We start from the raw sequence: 14311 nt of genomic DNA, 5'->3' as shown, positions 1-14311 counted from the left end.
CGCGTTGGCTTTAGAACTAAATATTGCTAAAATGTCATAAATAGTCACTGCGGCAGCAAGCGCAATTTCATTATGCCTTTGTTTCCAGTTTAACAAAAAGGTATAAACTTCAGCATAACCATTAAATGAATTTTGTAGGTCTCTTAATGTCTTAATAATGGGCCATGCTTATTACGGTGGTAATAAGCAATAAAACTCTTAAGTGTCCCAAAATTAATTCATTGCAAATCACTTGCCTTGTTTGTAAAAATGTTGGCAGAAATAATTCATTTGAGCAACAGTCACAATGAAATAACATTGCTCAATTTGTGCAGAATTGTTGAGCAATTAAACTGAAAGCCCAGAAGTTTCTGATAAGTATGTTGTTCCAAACAGAAGTTGTATTGGGAATTTCATTGAATATGCATAACTTTTCACATATCGTATTCAGGCGATTGGGCTGAAATAACTCAATATCTTCTACATAGTCTTCCATACTAACTATATGATATATACTAGTGGTAACTTTAGTCTTCCTGGAAACAATACAGTTCTCTGTAAGAAGTTATGTAAATAAGAACTGTGGGACCCAGACAAAATAAATAACAGTATTGAGTGTGTATAGAGGGTGGTATGAAGGGTCCCAGGTTTGCCTATTGGAAGAGTGTCACAGAAATGCTGGAAAAAACTAAACTAGCAGATGCTTGAAGGTACAAAATTATTTCTTGTTTACTTCAAAAATTTTGGGAACCAGTCGTAAACAAAGAAATTAAAGTTGCTACATATATTTTAGGGATGATGGGAGGTTGGTGGCAAGATTAGTCTAATCAGTATCTGCAGGGGACACTGAAGAAATAATTTTCCCCAGATCAATGGTTATTGCTAACATTTGAGTCCACCCATCACTGTAATTTGCTGCCTATAGCTAAGTGGGTGTAAATCAGTCCCTGACAGTTGCAGTAAGCTTGGTGTGTTGAGCCTCCCTCAACCATTACCAAAACACGTTTTTGTAAATGCCTCTATGGTAATGCCTGCAGCCTTTGGCCCTTAGTAACTGAAGGTGCAGCAGCACAGGGAGATGCTGGCAGTCTTATGCCATTTAAACTATATTACAACCACGTAAACATGCTTAAACTGAACAAAGTTAAAAATCAGCTTAGTGTATCCAAAGTGATCCAAAAATATAATGTAGTAACAAACAGACTAAAAACTAGAAGTTGAGGAATGTCATTTTGATAATAAATATGTGAATTATGCTAAGCATTAAGTTTTACCTTTAATTCCCCACCACAATCGCTGTTCTTGACGTCACATGCTGTCAACTATTATGCATGGCAATGTCATTTCACTAGCATTTAAGTGGATTGTCCTTAAAATGGCTGTATTGCCTTGTGACAAACCTTAAATGACAAGTTATAATATTTAATTGGTGGAAACTGGAGTATCTGTAACATAATGAAACTGTCATTCACAGTAAAGATGCATAAAGGCACAATGACAAGAATGATACCCACCCCCCAAGCCTCTTTGAAAGTGTGGGATGTGATAATATAGAGGTGGTGGAAACTGTTAGGTGGAGAGTGAGAGGACAGTATATTACTGTAGGTTCAGACTGGGACAACTTCAAGAGAAGAGGATGTATTTTAAAGATTACTTGCATCTGTGCAGTTTAGAAAAGCTAGTGCTGGAGGTGAGAATCCAGATAGTCCAGGTTGTGGTCATTGAAATAGAGCATCTTACATTCAGCTCCATGTTGTTCCACAGTGTGGTCCACTTTGCTCTTTGCCTGTTTGGTGGTCACCATTCAACGTGATCAACAGCTGGTCGGTAGGCATAACAATATAAACTATGCAATGATTGCAGCAGAGCTGGTACATGGCTTTCACATGGGGCCTGATCTCTTGTGGGTATAAGATTGTCCTGTGACAGGACTGGAAGTGCTGGTATGGTGTACTGGGCAGGTGTTAAACCTGGGTTTTCTACAAGGGATGGACTAGGAAGCTGTAGATGCTGAGTTGCTGAAAGAACACCACTTTAGGAGTGATAAATAACCACTGCCAAATCATGTCTGAGGTAAGTGGATCTTCCTGTGGCACAACATGCAGCTGAACATAAGCATGATTTCAATGGCTGCTTCACAGCCCAGGCTATCTGGATCATCCTCCTCCGTCTGCTTTTCTGAACTGAGTAGATGGGAGTTTTCCTTAGAGCACATTATCTACTGCTAAGAGTATCCTAACCTTAACCTACTGTCCTCACACCCCCACCCACCCAAGTTTCCAACTGCTCTCCTATTAGTTCCCCTCTGTTCACATCCCCTCTACCTTAATGTCTGTCCTGCACCACAATCTTCCAATGCTACAATACATTTGCCCCATCCCCTTTTCTGAAGAAGACTGTGGGTGAAAACTAAAATGTGTAACAGTCTCTCTAATTTATGCATCTCGAGGTGCCATCTTTATGGTGAGTATCAATCTGTACTTTTTTCCCTTACATATTTTTTCGTTAACCTATGTTTTAAATGAGGAACAGAAAGTCTTGTTACATCAGTCAATTGAGCTTTCTTTTTGTTTACAACAGCAGCATGCAGGAAGATCTCTACATTCTTTAATCATATGAAAGGTTATGCTTATCCATCACGGATATTTTAGAACCGTGACTGTATATTAATGTAAATAAATTATACACAACTGCAACCAGTCACTTTTTCATTAATAATGCTTTATTACATTAACCGGTTTTCGAACCCTTTCAGGTTCATCTTCAGATGATTTCGGCAGAATCCGGGAAGTTACATCATTACTGGTAGTAGCATAATGCTGGGTGCTGGTTTGTGACAGTATAGGCGGCTTTTTTCGTATCTGTCTGCCTCCATTTTGATGTCCAGAACACTTTCACACGAACTATATTAGTTCACACTTTAACAGTGACACTTTACCAGCATCCAGCATGCGCTTTACAACTGCTGCCTGTTAAATGGAATCAGCTTTGTCTGCAGCCACATACACTGATCCAGTATCCGATGAGATCCATTGTCATTTTTCATCTGTGCTCTGAAGTGAAAGGACAGCTACTGTCCTCAATCAGATCTGGTTTGATGGACTATATCCCACAACTTGGAAGGACGCAATGTTAATTCCATTCTGTAAAGCAGGCGAAAACTGTAGTAACCTTACCATTTTTATAGGTAACACTCTTTAATGCATGGTCAACAGCTGTCTCATGTGGCTGTTTGAATTAAAAGGTCACCTGAGCTGCTCCTAGTTCACTTTCAGGCACTATCATTCCACCCTTGACTACTTAATTCTACTAGAAACAACAGTACAGCATTCCTTCTTTGATGGAAACCATTTGATTAGTTTTCTGACCTCAAAAAAGCTTATGAGACTACTTGGAGTAAAACATTCTTCAACTTCTTGAAGGGGGACTACATGGACACTTGCCCAATTCTTATCTAATCTTTTTTCGAGGACTGGCATTTTTGATACCACGTTAAGTGATTTCTTGTCTGACTGTGTTCCAGAGAATAGGCCCCCCCCCCCCCCCTCAAAGGCAGTGTCAGTGTCACAGTCACATTCCTTGCCAACATTATCAATGGCATTTCCTCAGCAATCAGGAGCTGTGTCAAATGCCCTTTGTGGATGACTTTGCAGTCTTCTACTCTCCTTCTGACCTTACGACAATGAGGCAGCTACTGTTGACCATTAGGAGGCTGGAAACCTGGGTCAGGACAACTGGTTTTCAGTTCTCACCAGAGAAGACTACATGTCAATTTTAACTGTGCCCGTTGAGGTTTTAACCAACCTGTGCACTCTCTGGGTTTACAGTGTGACTCAAAATTAACTTGGCTACCAAACCTGAAAGATCTATGAACAAACAGCTTCTAGTCTTCGAATATTTCGAAATGCCTTAGCGGAAAAACGTGGAGCTGACAGGTCCTGCCTCCTGCAGTTTTATAGGGTGCTTGACCATGTTTAGATTATGGCACCATGGTCTACAGATGAGCCCATAATTCCTACCTCGATGTTCGATGCTGGCCACCATGAGGGCATTCAGATATCGACTGGGTCCTTCCGGACCAGCCCAGTTCAGAGGCTGATGAACCACCACTGATTCAGCAACATCTTTTGGCTCAAGAAGCACTGAAAATCTGTGTCGCCACAAGTCGGTGGCATTTAGTGGAGTGGTCAAACTCGCCTTTGAATGGCTGTTAGGAATCGGCTCCATTTCGACTAAGCCATTTAAGATACGTGCTACAGACTGTATAAAGGATTTGGATCTATCAGGCATCAAAATATGCAGCCAGGGATGAAATGCATTGCTGCCTTGGTCTCTTCAGAGGCCCAAAGTGATTTTAAGCTTGACACAGTACAACATAACTTGTACTCTAGATTTTTTTCATCCATTTTAACTATGTACCCAGCAAGAGTATGTCCTCAGTCATTCTGCTGTTTCCCTTGATACAGTTTGTAAAATGAATCTTCCAGAAACTTAAATTATGATGCAGAATTGTGCCATTCTGATGGCACTGGAGAGGATTCACAGATATTATTGTACATTTGTCTGTTCAGACTCCCTTAGTACACTGCAAGCACTTCACCAAATGTATCCAGTAGACTAGCTGATTCAGCTTATTCGCTACTTACAGCAGCTCCCACATTGTGGCAAGGAGATGCTCTTTTGCTGGTTACCTGGCAACATCAGGGTACAGAGAAACGGCATGGCCGACAAAGCTGCCAAGGAAGCATGTCGGGATGGTGCTGTGTCCTGCCTGGACAAACTGACATACACTGAAGCTAAGAGGAAATTGGAGCACCTACATCCTGTGGCTATGACCACCTCGTATGTCGCGACAGTGAGAACAGTAGCTGCCCCATCAGTTCCTCGCATTCTTGTCACCTCTCAGAATCTGAAGACTATACCTGCCCCATTGGTGGTGGGAGCACTTCCATGTTGCTCCCGCACCACCTACTTCTGGAGCAACCCCCTCCCCCAACTTCTGAGCCAGAGAGCATAAGTCTTCCTTCCCTCCTGTCGCTAGGAGGGGGGGGTTCCTTGGGTCACTACCTTACCAGGTTTCTGGTAGTGGGGAAAGGTGACACCTGCCAGTGGCTGAAGAGGCCAGAAGCAGCTGGTTGTAGGGCTTCATACTCATCCTAAGTCCCAGAGACTGAATCACTGAAATCCTCTGTCATGGAAACCCAAAGATCAGGGAGAGAGATCCAAAAAAGGTCCCCTAGACCAGGGGAATTAGGGTGGCACCCACACCACCACTACCTACAAGCTCTGAGTCTGCAAATGAGGTGGAGATTCTGGTGTCCACTGAGGACCTAGATCTCACTGGACCCTCAGACACAATGGATATAGACTGCTCAGGCAATAAGTCAGTGGCAGCAGGTGACTGAGGTGTAAACTGCCTCATTGAATGTTCCTTCCCCTCCCAGTCTGTGTCATCCTCCAGTGGAATTGCAGCAGTGTTTTCCGCCACCTGGCTGAGCTATGCCAACTGTTGAGCTTTACACCTATCTGCATTGCCCTCCAGGAAACCTGGTTCCCGGCAATGCAGGCCCCTGCCCTCTGCAGCTATAAGGTATATTACAGGAACTGTAGCGACTATAATAGTGTCAAGCGGAGTTTTCATTTATGTCCTAAACAGTCTGTAGTGATCCTGTGCCATTTCAAACCCCTCTCTAAGCTGACACACACACACACACACACACACACACACACACACACACACACACACACACACACACACAGGCCAACTTATCAAACGACAGAAGTGGGAGTGTTGGGAGATGGCTCAACTGTAGGGTGCTATGTCACCTTTCCAAGTCTGGGCAAAGATCAAACATGTTTTTGGGTACCAGACCCTCCACAGGTGTTCATGGTGTTAACATAAATATCTGCCAATGCAAAGCACTTTGCTCGAGCCTCATAGTCGGAGAATAACACCCCCCCCCCCCCCCCTCAACCTTTCACACTCCCCGGTGGCAGCTGGTAGGGAAAGCCCTCTCATTTACTACACGCCACAGTGAATCCTATAACGCCCCATTTACATAATGGGAGCTCCTCGGTGCCCTTGCAAATTGACCTGACACAGCTTCTGGGCCATGTCGAATCCACAGTCAGATTATTACACCTCTCATCTGGCTACAAGCAACATCTTGTCATCCTCAATTGGATCTGGTGTGATGGCATCTTTCCATGGCAGTGGTGGGGGAGCACGATCATTCCAGTGCTCAAACCCAGTAAAACACGCTTGATGTGGATAGCTATCAGCCTCACCATTGTTTGTAAGCTGCTGGAATGTATGGGGTGTTGGCAGTTGGGTTGGGTCCTGGAGACACAGCCTGCTGGCTCCTTGTCAGGGCAGCTTCTGCAAGGGTTGCTTTACTGCTGGTAATGTTGTACCCCTCAAGACTGCCATCCGAACAGCCTTTTCCAGATGCCAGCACCTCGTTGCTGTCTTTTGATTTACAAAATGCATATGAAACCATCTGGCGACATCTCTCCTTGCCACACTATACGAGTGGGGTCTCAGAGGCCTGCGTCAGATTTTTATCCAGTTTCCTGTTGCTTCATACTTTGTGTCTCAAGTTGGTGCCTCTCATAGGCCCCCTCCTCCTCCCTTCCCCAGAAGAATGGGGTCCTGCAAGGCTCTGTACTGTGTCTGTTTTTAGCAGCCATTGATGGTCTAGCAACAGCTGCAGGTCTGTCAGTCTCTCCTTATCTGTATGCAGATGACTTCAGTATTTTGTACTACTCAACCAGTACTGGTGTTGCTGAGTAGCGCCTACAGGTAGCCATCCACAAGGTGCAGCCATGGGCCTTAGCCCATGGTTTTCAGCGGCAAAGTCGTGTGTTGTGCACTTCTGTCGGCGTCGTACCATTCATTCAGAACCAGAACTTTACATTAATGGTGATCCAGTCTCTGTAGTGGGAGACATATAGATTTTTAGAACTGGTTTTATACACCAGATTGCCTTGGCTTAATCGCCTTTGTCAGCTTCAGTGGAAGTGCTGGCAGCACCTTAATGCCCTCCGCTGCTTGAGCAACACCAACTGGGGTGCAGATGGCTCTATGCTGCTGCAGCTCTACAGAGCCCTTATTAAATCCCACCTTGACTGTGGGAGTCCGGTTTATGGTTCAGGGACACCCTCACAGTTGTTTACTCAACTCAGTGCACCACTGTGGCATTCACCTAGCAAGAGGAGCTTTTAGAACGGGTCCGGTGACAAGTGTCCTTGCGGAGGCCGGAGGCCCTCCATTGCAGGTTAGGTGTGCACAACTGCTGGCCAGTTACGTTGCACACGTTTGTAGTTCTCCTGCACATCCGAATTACTGTCGCCTTTTCCCGCCCAAGGCAGTTCATCTCGTGGATCGGCGGGCCGGGTCAGGGCTTCCAATTGCAGTTTGTGTCTGATCCCTTTTTTCTGAACTGGAGTCCTTGCCTTTACCACCTATACTTGAGGTCCATAAACTTTAAGGGTTTCTCTTCAAAATGTGTGTGCATCTGTACAATGTTTGGTTCTTCTGCAATAAATAGTGTTCTCAGACTTTATTTACACCCTGTATTAGTCTTGGATGGTGATTTGGTGCCTGAAAGGGTAAAGATGGTGTACTGGCACCATTATACAGCTCCAGGACAGGACCACATCAATAACCAAATTATAAAGTGCCAATCAGTGTCATCTTTAACTGCCTCTGAAGCAAGGGTGAATTCCTATTGGAATGGCAGGACAGCATCATCCCAGTGCTGAAACCAGGTAAGCACCCTTTAGAGATACAGTTATCACCCAGTAAATCTGGCCACTAAGTTGCTTGAGTGCATGGTGAGCTAGCAGCTGTATTAGCTGCTGGATTCTGGGGATCTTCTGGCTCCATTCCAGGCTGCTTTTTGCAAAGGCCGTCCAACCACTGATATTTTAGTTAACGTGGGGTCTGCCATCCGAACATCTTTTGTCAAACATAAACAACTCATAGCTATCTTCTTTGACCTGCAAAAGGCTTATGGCACAACATCCTTGTTACCTTACACTAGTGGGGTCTCTGGGGTCTGCTTCAGATTTTTATTCAGAGATTTTGTCTTGCCATACATTCCAGGTTTGAATTGGCACTTCCTGCACTGCTGCAGCTCCCCCCAGGGGGTCCACAACTCTTTTGTGGATACGTGCGTAGCGAGCACGGGACCCCGAGCTAATGTGGCCTTCCTTCCTTTCCGGGCTGCATACCTTCCCTTTCCGCATCCTTCCCCATCCCTATCTTCGCCCCTCCTCCCCTCACCTCTGGCTCTTTACTTCCCTTTCTCCCCATCTGGGAGTATGGTTTGTGCCTACGTCCGGAGACGGACGCTCGTAAATGTATTGCATTCTTCGCCTTCCTTGCTTTTATGTCTTCTTCCTTCCTTTGTCCTTCCTTTTTCCTTACCTCTTCTCTTTCCCTTTTCTCCGCTGCGGCGTTTGAGACCTCTCTTCTTTCCTTTCCCTTGATCTTTCTTCCTCCCTGTGCGTGTCTGAAGGCCGACCCACGCCTTTTGTGCGTAGCCGGTGACGGGGTAACGCGTAATTCCCCGCCCCGGGTAGACAGGTAGGACACGTACGTACCCCCTGGTAACGGCCAGGCCCAGGGAGGGGTGATTACCCGAGCTGATACCTTCCGAAAATGCCGATTGGTCCCTCCGTCCGTTTGTCGGGAGGTGTGACCTGAGGTGTGAACAATTACCTAAGGCGGGAGTGCCCTCAGAGAGGGCCCCCACAAGGGAGGAGCGCGCCATCGGAGACGCCGGTAATCATGGAGGATTCTTCCGCAATGGTTTCCTCACCTTCCACTAAGTCTGCTCACAAACGTAAGTATACTGAGTCTCAGCCACAGACGATTCTTCCATCGTTGCCACAGTTCCTTGTTGTTTCTCGGTCTGATGAAGGTCACGACTTCTCCACGGTCAACCCTTTCATTATTCCGAAAGGTGTCGACGCAATAGCAGGTCCTGTAAAGTCTTGTTCCAGATTACGGAATGGCACTGTTGTTGGAAACACACAGTGCCCTCCAGGCACAAAAATTGCTGCGTACTTCTCTGCTCCACACCTTCCCTGTCCGGGTGGAACCGCACCGTACCTTAAATTCCTCGCGTGGAGTCGTTTATACACGCTCCCTCGATGGATTGTCTGACGAAGAAATTCAGCACTATCTGTCTGACCAGGGCGTAACGGCAGTTCATAGAGTAATGAAACGGGTTGACACGAACATCATTCCAACCCGCATTGTCTTCTTCACATTTGACACAGTTCAACTCCCATCGAAAATCAAAGCAGGCTATGAGAATTTCCGTTCGCCCATACGTCCCAAACCCTACGCGTTGCTATCGATGTCAGCGGTTCAATCACACCAGCCAGTCCTGTTCCAATCCAGCCAAATGTGTTACGTGTGGCAAGGATGCCCATGAGGGTGCTTGTCCACCTCCATCCCCTCGCTGCATCAACTGTATGGGTGACCACGCTGCTTCCTCTCGAGATTGCCCCGTTTTTAAGGACGAGAAGCTCATCCAGGAAATAAGAGTGAAGGGAAAGGTGTCGACCTTTGCTGCTCGAAAATTATTCGCCAGTCGCAAGCCCACCGTGCCTCAGACAGGAAAATACAGCACTGTCCTTGCTTCTCCTCGGCCAACAAAGGAGGCGGCCACGCAGACTTGCGACCTCACCTTTAGTACCACGGTCGTCAGATCGGCCAGCGCAAAGATCGCTCGTTCAACCTCACCACTTTCGCCTGCCCACTCTATGGCTCACCCTTCGTCGGGTTCTGCTACATCTCGAGCCCAAAAGTTGGACGCCAAGTCTTCGAAAAAAGAGCATACTCGTGAAGAGTTTTTACGTACCGCAACTTCACAACCATCGGTTCCTCCTTCATCTAAACAACATTCTTCCAAGAAGGCTACAAAGAAACCCAGTTCCTCTCCTTCTCCGCCAAGGCGTGCCCCCTCTACAGCACCACCTGTCGGAAATCGCCCTCGGCCATCTTCTGTGTCGCCGAGGCGCACTGCTGGTGGCCGGTCAACCGGCCGATCGCTGGTGGCAGGGACTGCTCCTGACCAACCTATGGATCAGGATCTTCTGCCTTCGGCTGAATGCCATTCCATGCTGTCGGTTGCTCGCTCCGAGCAGTCTTTGAGTTGACAGCAACTTTGGTCACATTCCTCCATTTTCTTTTCACCCCATGTCCATTATCCACTGGAATATCCGCGGCATTCGAGCCAATCGGGATGAATTGTTGGTCCTCTTACGCTCCTACTCGCCGGTCATCTTCTGTCTTCAGGAAACAAAGCTGCGTCCCCATGACCGCTTTGTTCTCCCTCACTTTCAGTCCGTCCGATATGACCTCCCCTCTGTTGAAGGCACTCCAGCCCATGGAGGACTCATGATTCTTCTCCATGATACTCTCCATTATCACCCAATCCCCTTAAACACTTCCTTCCAAGCTGTCGCCGTCCGTCTTTCCCTTTCTGGATACACGTTCTCTCTTTGTACTGTATACATTCCATCATCCACACCAATGGCACGAGCTGATCTCCTTCATCTTCTTGGTCAGCTTCCACCCCCCTATTTGCTGGTTGGGGACTTCAATGCCCACCACCCGCTTTGGGGATCTCCTCATCCTTGTCCACGTGGCTCTCTATTGCTAGACGTCTTCCACCAAGCGGATCTAGTTTGCCTCAACACTGGGGTCCCCACATTTCTGTCTGCCTCCACGACAAATTTATCTCATTTGGACCTTGCGGTCGGTACTGTTCCGCTAGCTCGGCGCTTCGAATGGTTCGCCCTTGATGATACACACTCGAGTGACCACTTTCCATGTGTCCTTAGACTGCAGTCTCCACTGCCATATATGCGCTCGCGACGCTGGAAATTTGCCCAAGCCGATTGGACACTTTTTTCGTCTCTCGCGACATTCGATGACCGTCGCTTTCCCAGCGTCGACGATGAGGTCACACACATTACCGACGTTATTCTTACAGCTGCGGAACGTTCAATACCACGCACCTCCGAATTGCCCCGGCGCCCCCCAGTTCCTTGGTGGAACGAGGCATGCCGTGACGCACTACGTGAGCGGCGACGTGCTCTACGCCATTTCCGTCACCATCCTACTTTGGCCAACTGTATCCGCTATAAGCAGCTCCGTGCGCGATGCCGTCGCGTCATCCGCGATAGCAAGAAGGCAAGCTGGAACTTCTTTATTAGCTCATTTAACACCTTCACTCCCTCCTCGGAAGTTTGGAGTTGGCTTCGACGGTTCTCAGGCGCGCCTAGTTTCTCCCCTGTCTCTGGGCTCACTGTCGCGCATGATACCTTAGTGGACCCCGTCGCAATTTCTAACTCGTTGGGTCAGCACTTTGCTGAGATTTCGAGCTCTTCAAATTACCCGCCAGCGTTTCTCCCGAAGAAACGTGCAGCAGAAGTGCGACATCTTGCTTTCTCCTCTCCAAATCACGAAAGCTACAATACTGTTTTCTCCATGTGGGAACTCCAACATGCCCTCTCTTCTTCTCGCTCCTCCGCCCCAGGACCGGATGGAATCCATGTCCAGATGTTGCTGCATTTATCAACCCATAGTCTGCGTTACCTCCTTCGCCTTTATAATCGAATTTGGACCGACAGTACCTTTCCCAGACGGTGGCGGGAAGCTATTGTTCCCGTTTCGAAACCTGGAAAGGACAAACATCTCCCCTCTAGCTATCGTCCCATTTCTCTCACGAGTAGTGTCCGTAAGGTTTTGGAGCGTATGGTGAATTACCGTTTAGCTTGGTGGCTGGAATCCCGCAGTCTTTTAACACCTGCCCAATGCGGATTCCGAAAGCATCGTTCTGCAGTTGACCATCTTGTTGCTCTCTCCACTTACATCATGAACAATTTTCTCCGGAAACGCCAAACGGTAGCAATATTTTTTGATCTGGAGAGAGCATACGATACCTGTTGGAGGACAGGCATCCTCCGCACACTGTTCTCTTGGGGCTTTCGAGGCCGGCTGCCCCTTTTTCTTCGCGAATTTATGGCAGAGCGCACATTTAGGGTGCGGGTGAACACTACTCTCTCCTGTACTTTCTCCCAAGAAAACGGGGTACCCCAGGGTTCCGTGCTGAGTGTTGTACTGTTTGCCATCGCCATAAATCCAATTATGGATTGTCTCCCTCATGATGTCTCGGGCTCCCTCTTTGTGGACGATTTTGCGATCTACTACAGCGCTCAACGGACCAGCCTTCTTGAACGACGTCTTCAAGGATGTCTCGATCGCCTCCACTCGTGGAGCATCGAAACCGGCTTCCGTTTCTCACCCAGTAAGACCGTTTGTGTCAATTTTTGGCGACGTAAGGAGTTTCTTCCGCCCTCCTTACATCTAGGTCCTGTCAACCTTCCGTTTTCAGACGTCGCTAAATTCTTGGGTCTTATGTTTGACAGAAAACTATGTTGGTCCTCCCACGTTTCCTATCTTTCGGCTCGCTGTCTGCGATCGCTTAACACCCTCCGTGTCCTGAATGGTACCTCCTGGGGAGCGGACAGAGTGGTCCTTCTCCGCCTCTATCGCGCCTTAGTGCGCTCGAAATTGAATTATGGAAGCATAGTCTACTCCTCTGCTCGGCCGTCTATTCTTCGCCGTCTCGATTCTATCCACCACCGTGGATTACGTTTAGTGTCTGGAGCTTTTTACACTAGCCCTGTGGAAAGCCTTTATGCTGAGACTGCTGAACCTCCGCTGTCCAATCGGCGAGCAGTCCTCCTGAGTCGTTATGCTAGCCATCTGTCTTCCATGCCTGCTAATCCAGCCCACGACCTTTTTTTCGACGCCTCCTTTGATGTAGGGTATGCAGGCCGCCCCTCCTCCCTACTACCACCGGGAGTCCGCTTCCGTCAACTGCTCCATTCTCTTTCCTTCCGCTTTCCTAAAACCTTCTTGACAACTTGGGGTAAAGCACCGCCTTGGCTCCGTCCCCGGATCTGCCTGCTCCGTGACCTTTGTCAATTTCCCAAGGATGGTACCCCTACACTTATTTATCGTCGGGCATTTGCTGCTCTATGTGCGCAAATGACGGACGCCACATTTATTTACACCGACGGCTCGAAAACATCGTTAGGTGTAGGGAGTGCCTATATTGTTGGCGACACCCCAAATCGCTTTCGGCTTCCCGACCAATGTTCGGTTTATACTGCGGAGCTTTACGCTGTTCTCCAGGCTGTCCACTACATCCGCCGCCATCAGCGGATACAGTACGTTATCTGCTCAGATTCTCTCAGCTCTCTCCTCAGTCTCCAAGCTCTTTACCCTGTGCACCCTCTGGTCCACCGGATTCAGGACTGTCTGCGCTTGCTCCACCTGGGGGGCGTCTCGGTGGCGTTCCTCTGGCTCCCGGGACACGCTGGTATCTGTGGGAATGAGGCGGCCGATATAGCGGCCAAGGCTGCAGTCTCTCTTCCTCGGCCAGCTATTCAGTCGCTTCCCTTCACCGATATACGGAGTGGTTTATGTCGCCAAGTTGCTCATTTATGGCATGTGCATTGGTCAACACTTCCCCGTAATAAATTGCGGGAAGTGAAAGCCCTTCCTTGCGCTTGGACCTCTTCCTCCCGAACGCGTCGTCGGGAGGAGGTAATTTTAGCTAGACTCCGGATAGGGCACTGTCGTTTTAGCCATCGACATCTTTTAAGCGGCGATCCTCCCCCACTCTGTCCCCACTGCTCTCAGCTGTGGACAGTAAGACACCTTTTAATTGAATGCCCCTATTTTAATCCGTTACGCTCCCGTCTACAGCTATCGCCTGATTTATCGTCGATTTTAGCAGATGACACGCGCTCAGCCGACCGCGTTCTCCAGTTTATTAGTGACAGTGAAATGACGTCAGTCATTTGAAGCTTTTTTTGGGGACAACCACCCCCTTTCTGTAGCAGATTTTTAAGCATTCTTCTATTTTTAGTTTCTCCAATTTTCTGACTTTGTTCCCATTGCTGCTGGTTTTCAATTTCGGTTTTTTACTGTCTTAAGTCACGGGCTGGGCGCTAATGACCATAGAAGTTTTGCGCCCTAAAACCACAAACAAAAAAATCACTGTAATATGCCTAGCTGTCACACTACATATGAAGAGTATAGACTACTCTAAACTGTTACGGCTTTGATGTCTTGGTTATGGTCTTCTGGCATACGGCTTGGCATTGCCTTCAGCATTGTTGAGTCACTTAACAATAGATGCCTTTCACGCCAGCCCTGTGAACAGCCTACTCACATAGATTGCAGCTACATTCTCCTCCTACTCTTGACCACACACCAGCTACTGCTACTCGCCTATAA

At 47.6% G+C, this 14311-nt stretch overlaps 1 protein-coding gene across 1 annotated transcript in view; it reads left to right on the top strand.

Annotated features, from left to right (window-relative positions):
• The window catches only part of LOC126094729 (cyclin-A2), a 34689-nt gene that overhangs the window by 552 nt on the left and 19826 nt on the right, over positions 1-14311 (top strand). The window lies entirely within an intron of this gene.

This window comes from Schistocerca cancellata, chromosome 8 (assembly GCF_023864275.1).
Source record: "Schistocerca cancellata isolate TAMUIC-IGC-003103 chromosome 8, iqSchCanc2.1, whole genome shotgun sequence".
NCBI lineage: Eukaryota > Metazoa > Arthropoda > Insecta > Orthoptera > Acrididae > Schistocerca > Schistocerca cancellata.
The sequence above is the reverse complement of the archived record's forward strand: the minus strand, read 5'-3'. Positions and strand labels throughout refer to the sequence as shown.